The sequence below is a fragment of the Teleopsis dalmanni genome, chromosome 2 (assembly GCF_002237135.1).
Source record: "Teleopsis dalmanni isolate 2A chromosome 2, ASM223713v2, whole genome shotgun sequence".
Classification (NCBI taxonomy): Eukaryota; Metazoa; Arthropoda; class Insecta; order Diptera; family Diopsidae; genus Teleopsis; species Teleopsis dalmanni.
This window is the reverse complement of record NC_051847.1, coordinates 5,069,422-5,088,189: the sequence shown is the minus strand read 5'-3', so window position 1 is coordinate 5,088,189 and position 18,768 is coordinate 5,069,422. Positions and strand designations below refer to the sequence as shown.

The following is an 18,768-nucleotide window of genomic DNA, read 5'->3' as shown; positions in this document are numbered from 1 at the left end:
TAAATATTCATTATAGAATGGAGAATTTAACGCTTGTTAGATTTTGCCTCATCAAGATCTAAAAGTTTAGATGTGAATTGTTTTTAGTACAACATTTCATTATTGCACTTATTAACATAGCTCTGTTCGATTGTCCTCATCTAAATCTTCAATATTTTACATATTAATTTAAGTATTTGAGTTCTATATAAAAAGTAGAACTGCAAATTTAATAGTACTTAACCCAATGTCAATCGTTAACCAGTCAAATTTTATGCGAAGTGAGAGACATTCTAAAGACATTAATATATAAATTACTTGCACATAAAAATTGTTATTATAAGACTAGAAAGTTTGAATAAGCATTAGAAAGAAATTAAAAATGTTTATTTAAATGATTACTAAATCTTTCACTTTTCAAACTAAATTTTCCTATTTCTTTCTCAAATTTCAGTTTCGAAATTAAAAAAGATATCATTAGCTATTTCGATGTCAACAGCAATTCTACAGGCAAAATAACATTCTTTTTCTATTAAAATAAATCTATTAGAAGCAATTAATAATGAGTATAAAAAGATAATGATTATTTAAACATTAATTTTTGTTTAGTTTTCGCCATATAATTCTTTGCTAATTACAGTTTTCAACAATTTCCAACATAATTGCTGCGGTCGTTACAAAGTTTCTCTGTCATCTTGACCCACTTCTGCGATCAATGATAATATTTCTTTAAGATACTTTTTTGGCATTTCGATAATTATACTTAATCAATTAACAAATTACTACGAACATCAGCCAACAGTCAACAGACAACTTGAAACTTAATAATTATATTTAATTGTATAAAGAAATAATTTTTAATCAAAGAAATGTTTCTTTTCACGAGCTCAAACACGAGAATGGGGTTAAAAAGTCGCAAGAGATTGGCATTCAAACTTTAAATATTTACAAAAAATGTCAAAATAATTAATGTTTAAATAACAATAAATGGAATAAAAAGATGCATGCATGCATATACAATTTTGATGTTGAGATGTTTGACGCAACAAAAGTGTTGCTTTAAATGTTCCTAAGCATGAATGACAAAACTTTTTGTCTTCATGTTGCGAATGCAACACAGTTACTTGCTTAAACCTAATTGGTGGTGAAATATAAAGTTAAGTTTTAACAATACTTCAGAAAAATGTGCGAAAATAAAAGTCAAGTACGACTCTGGGTCAGTTGGTTAAGGTGTGCTGACTCTTAGCTTCAAATTTGGCAGGACACGAGTTCGATTCCTGGTACTTGGAGTTTAAAAAAATTTTTTTACGAATAATTAAGGATAAGAATTATTTCCAAAGCCACTGATGATGGGTATTTCGCAATACTCGAAACAGCTGTATGGTCAGCCAAAAATTCAATTAATTAAAATAATATAAAAAGAATATTTGTTGTTGTAGTTCACTACTTTTCGAAAAACCTCGTTAAGTTTTAAGAAAATGTTTTAAAAATAGGTAGAAAGCGGTTTTCATGGATGCTGGTTAGTCCTCTGCTCAAAATTTAAATCAAAGCAACATTCTTTAAAGTAGTTAAAGATTACATCGATGTGCACTGATAAGAGGATTTTTCAAGATTAGAAATAGATTAGAAAGATTTGATGTATCTTACATCAAATGGAACTTACTTTGAAGCTGAAACTAACACTAACGTTTTAATAAAAGTTGATCTGCCTTTCCGATACTTTTTTGGTGAAATGCGTAATAAATATTAAAAGTAGTTAAGGTTAATCTATTGAATTTATCAAATATTTTGATATTTGATATGTTTTAAATTTTTAGGTAGTGGTATGTTTTTATTAAAATACCATATGTTTTGCACTAACTGCAGAAATTGATTCAAAAATATTAATTTTGACCACGAAAAAATGAAAACAGAAAAAATATCGAATTATAAATTTTTTAAAAGTCGAAAAGTCAAAAAATATTTGCACGTTGAAGAGATAAAAAAATTTGAATAATCTTAAATTCAAATTATTTAAAAATATGAAGAAATATTAATTCTGCTATCTATTTTCTTTTTTATACAAGTTGTCCAAAGCTTTCTATGAATTCATTTTTTTAGAATATACCACCATATAAGACTGAACATCCGTCCTTCTATATGACTTTGCTCTAAGTTCCTTTACTAAATTTTGATCATTGTCAAAGAAAATAATACGTTGAATATTTAGTAATCAAAAACAGATTAAAATATTTATAACCGTAACTATTTCACATGTGATTTTGTAGTCATTTGGAACTCCACAAAATTTTATCTAAATAAAATTATTTGTTCAAATTTACTATTTGTTCAAATTAAATATTAACTATTTATTATTATATTGAGGCTAGGTGAGTCAATGCACTTGAGTACTTTTACTCTCTATTAACTGCGAAGTTTCTTTATAACCCCTCTCTACGCCTTGACTGGATTATTGTTTATCACTTTATCAGACTAAGTAATAATTGACCTCAGTTCTGCATACCTCCCCGAGGAGCCTGTAACCACTCTGAGGTTCGATAACGAGGTGTTGGTAAGCCTTATTTTCGTAAATAATTTTAGGGCTCCATCCTTTATGTATTTTTTGATCGGATCAATCTTGAGGTCACTGAGGATGTCGTTCGTCCTAATGTACCATGGTATTTTGAAAAGTCTTCTCAGAGCCTGACTTTATACAATTTCTAGCTGGCGAATAGTAGTGTCTGAGGCCTTGCTAAATGCTACATATCCATATACCAGTATTTATGCATTAAACATTATGATATATATATTTTTTCATTGCAGTTAACTAATTTATTCTATATTCAAATGGTTTTGGAAGAAGATAAATTTTTGAAAATTATCACTTTTGGATAAATTTTAGATAGTTACAATATATACAATAATAGTTTGTTTCATTCAACTTCTTTGAATTTTCTAAAGGAATTTATTATAATCAGTGTAAGTTTATCTTTCTTTTAATTGCATTTTTTTCAAAAATTCAGTATCAACCTAAACTAACAAAACGGTCCGAGTTTCCTCACTGCTCCGAGTTTGCAGAAGTCATATTGATCACAACAAAAAATTGCCAAAAACCAATAATAAAAATGGTGCTCGTCAAAAAATCTCAATTAATCTTACCATAACAAATTTCATTGTCATACCTTAATTACTTTATTACGCTGTAAATATCAAAGACCAAAAATCGTAATATAAAAAATAACTAAGTTGAAAAGAAAATGTTACGAAAATTAACCAAAGACAAATCGTTTACGCCTAAAGGGACTTACAGCCGAGCTGGAAAAAATTCAGTAAAACGCAAAGTTCAGCGTTTAATAAATAATTCAATTTATTATCAGCACAAGATGAACATACGTACATGCATACAAACACATATGCCCATATCATATGCCCATGTGTATCTGCAGCATCCATAGCATGGCTAAAATGAATTAATGGCCAAAAGAAAAAACGTTGTTGGCCACACACAGGCGCACGCAAAGGTACATACCAAATTTTTGGCCCAATAATAAAACCGAAATAATATAAAAGAGTTTAGAACCTTGCAGGGGCAAAGAAATGAGCGCTCCAGATACAGTGTGTCGGCAAGAATAAGTTCGAATACAGCACAGATTCTTTCAAATTAATGATCGCACATAAAACGTATTTATTACCAAACAAAAGTTTGCCGTTATCACAAAAAAACAAAAAAACAAAAATTCAAAAAATTGGAAAAAGAAAAAAATTGATTTAACCTGGCTTACAATGAGAGAGACTTAAACTGCTTAAAGGCCGAAAGTACAAGTACCAAGGAAAGCGCGATAATAAATTCAAAATCAAACAGTTTGAGTAGAAACCCTGTTCGGATTTATGTTACATTGCAAGATACTAAAATTTAATTAAAATCTTTGTTAATTTAATTCTACTTAAAAATTAATGCAGTTGCACTAGTAAATATTTATAGACCCATTATTTATATTGTGGAAGGCAAATCCCATATTTGCGAGTATATGAATCGTATCTAATTAATCGAACTTCAAATGAACGTTGTTTATGTCATGTAAAATAAATTAAAGAAAGCAGAGAAAATTGTAAATAAAATTAATTAAAAAAATTACTTTAACTTATCAATTTCGCATAGTTTTAATTAATCAAATTTAAAGGAAAATTTAATATGAGCTCAATAATAGTTAGTGGAGTGATTAGGTCAGATACTGAAATCATCCAAATTACAATGGTAAATTTAATTGTAGAAGTTTTTGTGTTTCAAAGAAATACAATTAAAAAAAATCAATTTTAAAGTAAATTCTTTCATTTCACTTACACATACCTTACACACTAAACTAAGCTATCAATAAAAACAAAAGGCCAGATATGGCATTTAAAGTCCTACATGAACTCAGAGTATTTTTCCGAGTTCAATTTCTGTAATAAGTTTTAGTGCTGAACCTATTTTAGCGTGTGGTATTATTTCATCTTGTGTAACAGGACTGTCCTAAGCACGTCTCACGGGCCAAATGCGGCCCGCGGCTAATGTTTGTGCGGCCCGCGACATATTTTTAATCTACTACAATTACGCACGGGGCGGTACGTACATCTTAGATCAGTCATTGAATAATCACGAAGCTTATGAGGAACACACAAATTAGTCAGTGAGATGGGTGGGATTCCGCAGAAACCCCCCAGTTCTCAATGAGTAAAAGTGCCCAGATGCACTAACTTGGAAAAGGCTCAACTCGTATTTAATTTTTATGGTATACCAAATAAATTAATTTAAATTGATAAATTGATAAAACTAAATTTAACATTATAACCGTATTTTTATTTTTCTCCAAAACAATTGTGAACTATGATATTTGTTTCTGCGACTCTACAATCTGTACACTGATTTGTATTGATCCGCGATCACATCTGGTCTGGACAGCCCTTCCGTATACGATACCAACCTATGTATTTCTTTTGTTTATACATCAGTGTCAATTCCCAATACATATATTAGGGTTTCATTCACTTCCATGCAAAATATATAAATTTTTTTTAAATTATAATTTAACCTAAAGACCTTGCTAGGATTCCTATATAATTTTTACTAATTAAGAAAACTTATTCGCTAAATAAAATATTTCAAAAATTTAGTAATATAATATATAATAATTAAATACGTATATAATTATTTTTTTAAACTTCAGTAGCTTCAAGAAAGTGAATATTTAGTAGAACTTCTCAAATAAACTTCAGAAATGAAGTAAAACTATTTATACATTATGGTATTTTATTTATTTCAAAAACAAAAAATTATAGATATGAACTATAACTCAACTTTTAAATAAAATTGTCGAAATATTGAATTAAATAAAAATTAGTAAAAAAATAATTTAAGTTGTTTTTGTTTAATTTTTATTTTTAACAAAAGTTGAAAGTAATTTACCAATTAGCCCAATAAAATACAATAATAACAATTTTGGTCAAAAAATAATTAAATACTTTTAAATAAGGCAAAAATGAAATAATTTGTTAATGCTTATACATACCAAATACTGGCGAACAATATACAAGGTTCATGTGAATTATCTGAAAAGAGAAGGAATATATTAATATAGTGAATGGTTTTCCATTTAAAATTTATAAAAATTTTATACTGAGAACTACACAAACTATAAACTATGGTACATAATCAAATAGGTTTAGAACTGAAACGACCGACTTTTTAATGTAAATTAATTAAACCTCTATAGCTTTATAGCATTAAAAAATGGCGAAACAAATCATTGGAAGAAACCATTCTCGAAGAACTGAATCTCTTTAAAATCTAAGTGGTTCACAGTTTTGAAATAAACAAAAGTCAAAGTTTCAGCTAATACTACCAAAATGCTAGAAAGTGTACGGAATAATGAAAACGTCAATATCAAATAATAATTAATAAGAGTTTTTTTAAAATTGTTTTTGACATAATTTTAATTAATTGAATATTGCCAAATACCCATCATCAGTGGTCTTGAAAATAATTCTTGTATTCAATTATTCGTAATTAATTTTTTTTTTTAGACTGCAAGTACTAGGAATCGAACTCGTGTTCTGCCTAATTTGAAGCTTAGAGTCAGCGCCTACTGACCTAAAGCCATACTTGACTTTTATGTTCGTACATTTTTCTAGACTTTTGTTGCTTTGTTGTGAAAGTTTTATTAACAAATTCTTTTGCTGTGTTCATATTAGAAAGACATCATAAACCAGCTGTAGAATAATTAAATTAATTAATTATATATTTTTATTTTTGATTGTTAAATTTCAATACTATTCTGTTTGTAAGGGCAAACATCTATCTTTACGTATGTACGTAAAGATAGGAGTTTTTTAATTATTACGACCATCTAAATTACAAATGTTTCCAATCAGTCAACATAAAATTTAATTACTTCTGGTTGCTGCCCTTTTCTAGATAGAGGCCCCTACTTCGACTTGTAAGTAGATTAGAAATTATTAATGAATCTCGATTTGCCAAGAAGAAGTTCTCAGATACTGAAATAACTATAGGTTAGTTTATTTCTTCTTAATATCCAATAACTAATAACCATAAAATTCTGGTTTTTACAAAAAATACAATCAGGAAGTAGTATTTACTAGTATATTTTGGCAATCCATAAAACGTACATGTGCATAACTAAATTATAAACTAATTAATATCAGTAGTTATTGATGACGACTACTGTTTTACTCCAAGAAGCTTTTCAATTTTTTCACTAACCCACATTTTTATTTTGTTCCGCTCGAACCAAAAGTAAGTTGAAGTCTCTGCGAACACAATTGCAAACTGCTCTTGAACCGAAGCTTCTATAATGTTATCTGCAATAATAAATGCATAAGCCTAGCTTCAGAACATACTACTGCAGATATAGTTAATTTTCTTACGAGCTATCTTAAGTCTGCAATTCGCTTTAACCGTTTTTAGAATCTCATAAAATCGACTCGACTAATAACTCATTACGTGTGCGAAATTGTTAAGTCTTCATTTTTTATTAGCCGTTAAAATGTTTATTATTGTATAATTATATCAGGCAATTTGTTTAAACTTTTGTTTGGTTGATTATCAGATCTAAAAATGCGTGTCCATCGTTTTTAGGTGAGAGCAAATCTTCATAACCAATTATATCGCTTATATTGTTGTGCGTAGTGAAAGTTTGTTGCATTTAGTAATTTAATTTTCTGAGAAATAGTAAATGAAATACTTTTAAGCGAAAATACATTAACGAGAAGAGAATTACTGGTAATTAAATGTAATTTTTTAAAATAAACAATACATAATAAAACTAATTTTAATTCTGGTTAATAATAATAATAAGTGACTCAATGCAAGCAACTTTACTCTCATGAAACGGTGAACTACTATGAAGGAGTTAAAATTAGCCACATTTTATAATATCTAACTGCAGCCTTTACTTAGATAAAGTTTAGTATCTATTAACTTTGATTAATATACAATTATTTATTACGAGATGTTTTGATATCAAAGCAATATTCACAACTAGTTATAACCTAGGTTAGGTGGGAGTGGCAGCTTAGTGCACCAAAACTCACTTAAGCACAAATAATGGCCTGTTGAAATGTCACGGATTTCTTACATAACCTAAGATATAATGAATCAACAAATTATAAATAAAGTAACAGAACTTTTCATTTTGTTACTGAATTCCTTCTTTGTTATAATTTTTAATTAATAATGGGAAGACTCACGATATGCAGACATCTGTATGCAATCTGACCACTTTCCACTAAAAGGAAATCCGATATTGTCATTGAGATGCTCATTAGAGATATCAGTCTTATGGTAGGTTTACTCAAAGGCTACTGGAAACTAGAGAACCACGCTAGAAGATTGAATCTCCCTTTCAATCATACCTGTCCAAGCTGGAGTGAAGACGAAATGGTGCCTCTCATCTACTCTGTCTTTGTCCAGCTCACACACGGCGGCGATACAACACTTTAAGAGCAATCTACCTTGAGGATCTTGTTCAGTTACAAGACTTGCTACTAAACAGCGTTCTGAGCTTCGCCAAAGGTTCTAAACCCTGAGTTTTTCTCTCTATATGGTAACACAATGGGCTAAAAGGTCTAGGTGGATTCCCTGGGGACCGTCAATATCACAATAAACATAACATTTGGGTTTGGATTAATATTACTTGTGAAAGGAGGTAAATTTGAAAGATATTCCAATAAAGCAAGTTCTTAATTTGTAAGTAAAAAATTTTAATTTTTTAATTTTTAATTTAATTTTTAATTTAGTTTTATTAAAAAATTTCTATAAAAAAGTCCGAAAAAGTAAAACTTTTATTATAAGTAATCAGGATAGTACAAGTGCCTGACGTTTCATTTTAACTATTCCGAACCTTAAACAATTTTTATATATTTAATCACATTTCGTTCCTTTCAAGTAATAGAGATTTTAGCTTATACGTATCATTCAGAACTGTTGTTATTTATTCTCAATTAATTGTGTCTTTAAGAGTATCTTAAACTCGCTTAAGTATTTTTAATGAATGCAGCTTAGATGTTATTAAGTACAAGTCTAAGCCTAACAACAACAATAGCAACTGCAATTTTAACTGCAACAATTTGTTGTAGTCGCTGTTGCATGTGCAGATAAACACGATTGTGCAAGGAAAAATAACTAAAACTGAGCTGATAAAATGTGCGTTTCATTTTTAACGCTTAAGAATGCATTTGCCAAGACCATTTCTGAGTCAAACAATGTGAAAAGATGCATTCCATCATCGTCATCATCAACATCAGCATCAGCATCAACATCAGCATCAACAACTGAAGCATTATCATATAACGAATACAGATACAGATACGGCAATGCAGTTGCAGTTGCAGCTGCAGCAGCAACAGTTTGTAGCTGGCAGCAGCATCGGCACTTATAACAGCAAAATCGTGTGACAACAAACGATAAGAAAAAGCAAATAGTATCTGTAATATACATTTGTATCTAGTGTCGTTGATCTTTTCTATAAGCAGTAAAAATGCGACTACGTACGCTGGCATGCAAACCAGACAATGTCTGTCTATTTGTTAAACGAAAGTGTCTTACAAGAAAGTAAATTGAGCAGCCACGGGGATATTTTGATTTATTTTATTACAAATAACTTAATTTTCTATTCAAGCTACTGTGCACTTGTCAGTTGAGGAGTGTATGAAAATATTTTAACCACCTACAACTGTGACTGTGTGTTATTAATGGTCCATTGCTTACTGGTCATTTATCATTTGCATTAACTGTGATTAAATGATAAATTAAAAAGTTCTAATTATTTGTGCAAATTGTTTGTAAGTGGGAAGTTCTGCTACTTGTGAATAATAACTCAATTAAAATGAATAAAATATTATGAAAAAGTAATTATTAAAGTCTTTTAATGTGAAAGTTACTAATTTATAATAGTAGTTTCAAAGGAGTGGATCCCAAACCTTTTAATTACGGTTTTTATTGTGATGTAGCTAACCATCAAAATGAGTGATCCAAAGTGTTAAGCCATTTCGTTGTATAAGGAGTTCTGTTTACCCAATTATATAGATAATTCAGAAACTATCAAAAATAGTTTCCATTCAATATGAAAGGAACTATATAACTATATAAGTATTTAAAAATAATGAATAATATGTCTTCAATCTCTTCAAGAGCAATGATAAACCATCATACAGTACAGTATCCAAAACCAGTAACCGAAACCACAACTTATAAATTGGTGTACGTCAAAATTTTGGTAATACAAATGAATATAGGAAAAATTGTTTTCTGAATAGTTTCTAAAATTTTACGAGTAACCTCTTGAAGTAGTTCAATTGGGAAAATGAGAACACTTGCAACAAAACTGATGAAATCTGGCTATACATAAATAGGATCAAAATTGACAATATTATATTCTTGGTAGGATAAATATTCTTAATGATAATCTTTGTAGACTCAAACAAGCAGAAGAGAAAGAATTAAAAAATGTTCATCTCATCCAACTTTAGCAAACAATAGGGCTACAATTCTTGAAAAAGGTTTTTAGAATACCGCACTACTATCAGAAACTTATATCGGAAATCTCACAAAATTCTTAAGAAAATTAATTGAGCAAAGTTATACAGTTAGGTCTTGGAACTTAGAAAAACTCGTATTATAGAAACTCTCTAGATCACTGCTTAGGAAACATGACATATCAAATCAAATGTCCGGCAATCTTTCATAGACTTGTTCTTAAACTACCAGCTTTTTAGAGTAGTAAAGTGAAAAATTATTTCTTTAATATTAAAATATAATGGTAATGCAATAATGTGTATGAATTATAAACTTAGCAACGAGCATTGCTTCTAAGAGGTACGATTAAATCAAACGCAGATATGTGAGTAGACAGCATGAGTAATATTATGCGGGAGCTTTTTTGCGCTGCATATGCTCATTGCGCGAAAGTAATTTCCTTTATTCGTAGATACAAGTTGCACATGCACAGTCAGCTTATTTCATATCAATGACTACACACCGACTAAAGAATACTCTTTTCGTAGAGAAAATATTATGCTCTCGTAAGCTGCAGTACAACGTGAAATATATCTTAAGTGCAAAAATATATAAGCCTAAGTATGTACTTGTACATCTACAAGATACGCATTAATATCTTTAAGATGCTTGCAGGCGTAACGCCGTTAAAATAAACACTCCAGATCTTATAGAGGGAGAGTATCGATAAATATATATAGATGGCAGAGATAAGCAAATGTAAATATGTATATAATATAAAAGTTACAGTCTTAACTTTTATTTTGGTTTTAATTCTTTTAAGTATTAGATATTGTGATATACATTCTATAAAAAGAAACAGAATATTTAATATTAAAAATTGTGATTATTAAAGAAAATTATTTAAAGTAATATATATCTAAAAAATGTAGACATATAAAACAATTGGTAAATTTTTGTTTTGCTGTGATATTAATAAATAAAGAAAATCAAAAATACTTTAGGTTAAAATTATCTATAAAATGTTTGCAATTCTGTTGAAATCTACCAAACACCTTATATATCTAAGCCTAATTTTTGTCTTTATCTGTAAATGTTACGCGGTGCAAAGGTAGATGAAATTCTTGACAGATCCGAAAGTATAGTCGCCAGCCACTAGCTCGGCGTCCGAGCGACGCACATTTCTACCAGTAGCCGACATATACTTCGAGAAAAGTTCTTCGTAAGATCTTTGGTTCTCTACGAGTTGGCAACGACTACCGCATAAGAATGAACCACGAGCTGTACGAGCTTTATCACGACATTGATGAACATCCAGCGGCTTCGCTGGCTTGGTCATGTCGTGAGAATGGATGAAGATGCTCCAGCGAAAAAGTGTTTGAAGCAGTAGTTGGCGGAAGAAGGCATAGAGGTAGAATGTGTCTCCGGTGAAGTGATCAAGTTGAGGGAGCACTAACTGGACTTGATGTACGAGACTGGAGAAAGCGCGCACACAGCAGAGGCGCCTGGAGAGACATGCTGCGTCAGGTCGAAACTCGGTAACGGGTGGTTATGGCCAAAATAAGTAAGTAAGTAAGTATCTGTAAATGTTATTTAAAATACTGTGTTATTTTAAAACTTATTAACGTACATCAAAAAATAAAGAGAACTTAAAGAGAACAGTATAAATATAGTAACACTACTCGTAATTATTCACACTAAATAAATACATTGCTTAATAAAAATATTTTCACATTTTAAAGTTAGAACATTATACATCAAAAAAAAAAATTTGAATTAAATTAGCTACTTACAAAAAAAAAATAATTTAAAAAACAGATAGAAATGCTAACTTTTTAGTTTAATGTCATTTTGCAAAGATTTACTTGACTGGTAAGCTTAAAAAAGTACTTATGCTTTTATTAAAGTACATTTGTTTGTTTATTTCAATTTATACTCATTTTTTATTAGTTCAACTTAAGATAAGAAGATACATTATGAACTCCTTAAAATGTTCTTGTTAAGTCTTTTGAGCTTCAAAGGATTATAGATAAATTGAAAAGAGATAAAAAGTAGTAAAAGCATTAAAATAAAAGTTAAAAAACTTCAACTTCGTGTAACCAGAAGAGTCAGATAGAGTGTTGTTTTTTGTGTTAAATAGAATATGCAAATATTTGTACTACTTCACAACTTAAAAGTAACAAAATAACAGTCAAAGATACTTAAACGACCGTCGTCTATTTGCTTAAGAAAATTTCAATATTTACGTTACTTTTGTTTTATCTTCTTAAGTATCTTAAGTAGTAAATTTTATTGTTCAACAATTCACAGATTAAGATATGCTGTTTTTAAGACAAAAATTCAAATCACTTAAAAGATAGTGAGAAAACACCAAATAAAATGAAAGATTAAGCAGTAAATTTTTTTTTTAAATGACTTTTTGACTCTTTGTTGCCTTACACCCCGGAAGCAAGTATTTAACGTCTATTATTTAAACTAACTCGAGTTAAGTATTTTGTATCTCTTTCACTGCTTGGTAATAAAACAATGCTATGCACAGTGCTATACATTGAATATACTTTTCGACAGCTGCTTTCTTCGAGCAAAGGTAAAAGTGGTAAAGATTAAACTGATTCAGTTTCTTGATATGATATATGAAGAGTATATATGAAGTAATACTAACTAGCTTAAATCATTAAACGAAAGTAATGTTATTGTGTCGTAGACAAACTCATATGTCAAACGCTTCGAATAAATGACTCGCAGATCTATGTACATCTGTTACTTTATTAGGAGTTTCACTTTCTTACTAATTTGTGAAGTTTCTTTCTCTTTTAACCAGATAAGAACTTAGTTGCGTCTCTTTTATTGCTAGCTGTTGCTTGATCGGTTTTTTGATCCGTTCCCACTGCTCTACTTAGACATCAATTATCACTCAATGAACCGCAATGAATAATCGACTCAGCCAAACAGATACATTGATTTTCTGAGCATTTATCAAGATTTAGCTTAAAATTAAACTTTGAACTGTTAACCACTTCAACTTCAACTCTAATCTAAGTGAAGTATTCATAGATGGTCTAGTTAATTATACTGGGTTACCGCCTTAAATAAAAAATTATACGTTTTGTTTTGGTTTCTATAATTTTAAAAGTCGAATATAAATAAGCGAGATATTGGATAAATTCGCAAATACTAAAAGTTAGGCTGAGTGAAAATTTAGTGCTGATTCATAAGAAAATTCTTTACTTCTTCGAATTAGTATAATATATTATTATTATTATTATTATTATTGTACGACAGCTTAAATCGTACGTTTATGTATAAAGTTTTTTATAAAAAAGAGTGCCTGCTTAAAAGGATTATATAATTGACACATTCCATCATCTTTTTGTTTATCTAAATAAAATAATAGAAGCATCTTCGGATGAATAACATGGTATTGAATAGACTTCATTTACCCAACTAGATGATTTGAAATATGCCAATGATGTCTTTATACTTTCCCATATTTTGCCATAGTTTCTCCAGTCTACAGTATAAATCTCTTGTAAGTACATTTTTTATAATATATCAAATTGTATCTTCTCTTTCCATTCGATTATAAAGAGCTAGAATGTGTGAAATAAATAACATAACTCCCTGATAACTACCAGAGTCAAGAAGCGTAGAGGTGCTTTTGTTCAACTTAAAAATGATATAGAATTACTGCCATATATCCATCTCAACAAGGCGTGGTGGTAAACGTCAACCAACACGACAAACCAATGAAAAGTTCAGACTTTTATAAACTATTATCTACGAAGAATTTTGCACATCCGGTGGCATCAAAGAATATTCAATATCGATTTGTACGCTTGGACTAGCAGACCAAGAGCGAAATTCAAAAATACATGGGTTTGGATAGAGCACACTTTAAGAAAATCATATAACGAAACCATATACGAAAAGTAAGCATGTATTTACCTGAGGCCAGTAGCCACATTTATCCATCTATCAATGCAGGAGATATCTCCATGACAGAGAAAGCAGAGAGAAGGAACTGCTTAGCCGTTTTCCTCAGCAAAAAATCATTCCAGTTGTAAATTCAACTGATCTTATGGTAAAAACTTCAAGCAGTTCTGTTGAAAAGAATAATTGAAATCTTAATCGATACTTTACTTGTTTCATCATAACTTTGATTGATGATACTTATTCTAAGCACAGAACATTATTAAAGTATTTTATAAGATGAATTTATATTGTATATATTCTTGTCAATAGTAACTTGGGCTCCAAATGATAAAAGATAAAAAGTAAAAAATAAACTATCACACTTCCCATAATCATACTCATGAAGCTTCATAAACTTTAACTTTTGCATTCATACTATGATTAACCTTAAAATTGGATATCGTGTAAACTCACATTAGACTGTCATCGTTATCTGCAAACAGCTCTATACTAGACTGCAGAAGTCTCTATAACAATCTAATGCAACTCACATTGAATTGATTCGTTTTTCAAATTAAGTTATTGTAAAGAGGAAGCTATTCATTTCATAAAACTGCAAATCTAAATTAAATCTGAATAACACAAAACTCAAATTAAATCAAAAACATACGACAAATCGTTGGAATTACTGCATTGATGCTGCAAAACGTTGAGTATAATTCATTGGATAACAATGCAATAGCAACGAGTGCATCCATCATACGCAGGAGCGTATGAGAGGAGCGCTCACTTTACTGCGGATTATTTTTATTGAAACTATTAAATTATTAAAACCATTTATGCCGCACAATCAAGGCATATTATGTACAACAGCAGAAGCAAACTAAGAGCCACACTTACGGTATAATGGTGCGGTGCGGGGCGGTGCGTTCAGTAGTGCAATTGCAGTTGCATTCTACAATAATTGCAATATGTGAAATTGCCGCAAATGCTGCAATTACTGCGAAAGTGCGCATCAGCTCAATCTCTTCAAGATTCTTAACCCATTTAATGCCATTCATAGCAAAAATTTATTTAGAAATTTTGAATTTAATTTAAAATAAAAAGAAATATTCAAAGCAATTGAAAATATTTAAGAAATCTGAATATCTGAAGAAGCTAACTGTGTTACAATTGCAATTTTTTATCTCGTAGTTGCAAAGCATCGCACGCGTTTGTATCGCCCGATAACAACGGCGTAAAACATAATAACGACTTTTGTTTATTTTGCTGCAGATACAAAATTAAACAGAAAACTACAACAAAACTGTAAGTAAAGACATTTAAAAAAGATACAAATAAGCAATGAATCACAGTACGCAGACGGCAACTTTACTAAGCTCTTCTTCGCTTATCATTAATCAAATTAGCCTATAAAGTCAAAGTAAACGGACAGACAGCAGCAGCAGCGTTTCCAGCAATGAAAAGTATCTTGAAGCCACGCAGAAGCGGCGGCTTAGTGCGCTCAACCGTTCCAACAAGCGGACTAATTCATGAGCAGATTACAACGATTTTGTTGTTGTTTTTGCTACGAGTATTTTAAGCGCATTTGCATGCATTTTGTTGCAATTATTTTACGGACATTGGAAAATAGTTGGATAGTTTCATCAACTGTAAGCGAACTCAGCGTTTATGCACGCATTAAATCTAAGCAGAGTACAAATTGGCAGGTGAATCACAGGCCTAACGAATGGCACTGCCATTATTGACTTCATTAGAACGCATAATTCCGCAAGCATGTAAGTAAATGAATCGAGACTTAAAATCCACTCTCCATTTTTCAACCTTCGCCCGTACTTAATCTAATTAAGATTTACTCAACTTACTCCCTATTAGCTTGTTAGGAAAAGAAATTTGCTAAAGAATGAGATATATATCGCTATACATATACTACTCGTCCAGTCACGACTAGACGTACCGGCTATTGGTTTTCATTTAACAGCAGATACTGTTAGATCTATATTATATGATCCATACTATATAATATTGACAAAATTTTTGTACTTCTTTTAATGTTTCAAATCATTTTATTTGTAAACCAAGAACATATTCAAAATTAGGACAACTTAAATGACATTTGCTAAGAGAATTTCATCTCATTATTAAAACTCTTAATAATTAGAATTAAGCTTTGTAAATAACGTTAAAATAATTTGAAAGAAAATACGGTCATGCCGCTTCATCTAGTACATACCCATTGGGGCTTGAAGGTTTGAAGCCTCAAACCGCTCGGGGTTTAGGCGTAATCTGTTACTCAGTATATTTACATCAGCTGTTTTTATACTTTTGACTCTTCTGCAATGGGAACAATCAATTACCGTTGCGTAAGAGTTTTTGATAGAAAATTCAACCCAAATTGTCCTAAACCTCAAATCCCATTTCGGAGAGTGGATTTTGAATTAGCTGCAGCTATAAAAGAAAATTCTATGTAAAGGTTTCTGATATTTTAATTAGCCCACAAGAAAATATTTACGGGATAGGAACGAGCGCTGGTATATATAGTATAGATGAACTTAAAAAATTTATAATAAATGATAAAAAAGGGTATTGTATTGACTGTTATTAAATACTATTATTATTATTATCAGAAAATACTATGATATAGTGCAAGCTATAACATATTTTATGTTATCTACAGAAATAATGAACTTCTTTCAGCTATTGCACTTCCACCTGTTCCACCCTCATGCTTTGTGGGTTAAATAAACTTAGACCTCTAGGTATTAAGCCTCTTGATCACATATCTCGCTTTTAATTACTGATGCTTTCATCTACTGCAGAAAGAAAAAATCTACGAAGCGAATTGCTTTATATAAAGACATCTTTGAAAGATTGTAATTAATAGAACCGTGTCTAGTTGGAATCCAATCAGTATAGTTATCTATGTTCGAATATATTCAAATTAAAAAATTGTTCAGAATTTTTTTTACTGACTCGAACGAACTTTTTAGATTGACCTCATCTTTTAACATCGTTCATATTCTATGTGACAGAGAATCTAAGTAATTAGCGTTGAAATTAACTTTATTAAAGTGAACACCTCAGCTAGAATATTGTTTATTATATTCCAATTAATAGAAAAATAAATAATTTCTATAGTACATTACATTGTTACTATTATCATATCGCAATTCTGAGTGGACAATAAGAAGTGTTGTGCTTTCCTTGTTATATTTTATCTTTCTTCTTCTTATCTAAGTATAAAAACTGCATCTTTTGTGGCGCATAAAAATGTTGGTGGTAACCAAACAAGACATTTATCTGTTTGTGAGATAAAAAGAGGCATCCGGAGTGGACGACAAACAACTTGTCTATGCTGCAGATACAGTTAAGAGTGCTGAAATTATTGTGTTTAGTAGATGCATTCTAGCTGATAAGGTAGGAGGGATCACAAAATGAGATACATTTGCTTTTCTCAAGATAACGATTATATAAGTTGTTGCAAAGGCTACTGAAAGAAACAGCATTTCTTTGGCCACTTACTGAACACTTATAGCTTTGGAAGCCACCACAGAACTGGTTCGAAACTAATTGAAATTGTGAGAAATGCGAATTATGAAATATTTATTATTATTACATATTTATTAAATGCTGGTAATCAACGGATTTATTGCATCAAATATTTGCTTTTGAAATCTGTTTAAGATTAACATGTAATCAACTTTTACTTTATCAAAGTAATATAAAATGATTTCGAAATGATGAATATGTAGTCTTAATTTAATTAATTTTGTATGTTTAAGAGTTTTTTTTTATCAAATTTATATCATTCGAAATTTATACCACTACTTAAGCCAATTTTTTTTATGAAATTATATATCATTCTTCTGACTTTGTTCTGCTTTGTTCTCTGGTGTACAACGAATCACATCAAACATATATGAAGTAATTTAGTTAATTAAAAGCATCGAAGACTCATTAGTTAACTAATCTGAAGGATATTGTATTGGTGCTCGAACAGAAGTTCGAACAGAAGGCTGGGAAAGCTCTTAGGTGGGTGACCTAGCACGATAAAGATAAAGATAAGTTGTTTAGGATTAGTTTATAATATTTTTAAATTGAATATCTGCGACTTAAAAACATTCATGTGCCTTTAAATATCTTTCATCACACGAAAGAATATTTATGAAATTATGGCTATAAAGACTATTTATTATATAAATTGATTTCAACGTATGCTTGTAGTATTGCGTTTCAATATTAAAATTTTCATATACTTAGCACAGTCAATTAAAACCTAAGCCCTAATTTATAATGTGCTAAGTGAAATACTGAGAAATCCACATACTCGTAAGTAGGGATCAAGCGTCACGTGCGAGAAACAAGCTGTCAAATTGAAACTACTTAAGCACAAATATTTATCTAAAGAAGTGTCTAAGTAAAATACGAGAATAAATTTAAGGTTTCAACATTTATAAAAACAACAACAACAACAACAACAACAATATTTGTGATGCAACAGTCAGAAAGTGTCATAATTTTATAAATAATAAACACGACACAAGATATGTCGGGAGCTGCGTTCTGGGAAGACGAAAACGGAATGAACTTGGACGCCTGCACGTCATATCGACTTGTGCCTGATGTGCCTGTTGTGCATCTTGTGAGTTGAAAAGCTGAAATTACGTTGTATTTTGACGACTTCCATAGTAGAACGCAGTTTCTTTCTGGATATCAATTTTTAATATTTTTTTTTGTTTGGTAACATGTATCTCATCTTGTTAAAAACCAACAAAGCTAATCTGTCACTGCAAAGTTCACTGGAGTGGCTGTTTGTTTAGGTAACACACGATTTAACCAAAACAAGCTTATTTGTTGCACATAATCTAGAAGCAAACATTATACTC

At 30.2% G+C, this 18,768-nt stretch overlaps 1 protein-coding gene across 1 annotated transcript in view; it reads right to left on the bottom strand.

Annotated features, from left to right (window-relative positions):
- The window catches only part of LOC119678030 (serine-rich adhesin for platelets), a 155,524-nt gene that overhangs the window by 133,172 nt on the left and 3,584 nt on the right, over nt 1-18,768 (bottom strand). Inside the window, exon 2 of the mRNA XM_038089664.1 lies at nt 5,508-5,547. The gene's annotated coding sequence lies outside the window, so the exon portion shown is untranslated. The remainder of the gene's footprint in view (nt 1-5,507; nt 5,548-18,768) is intronic.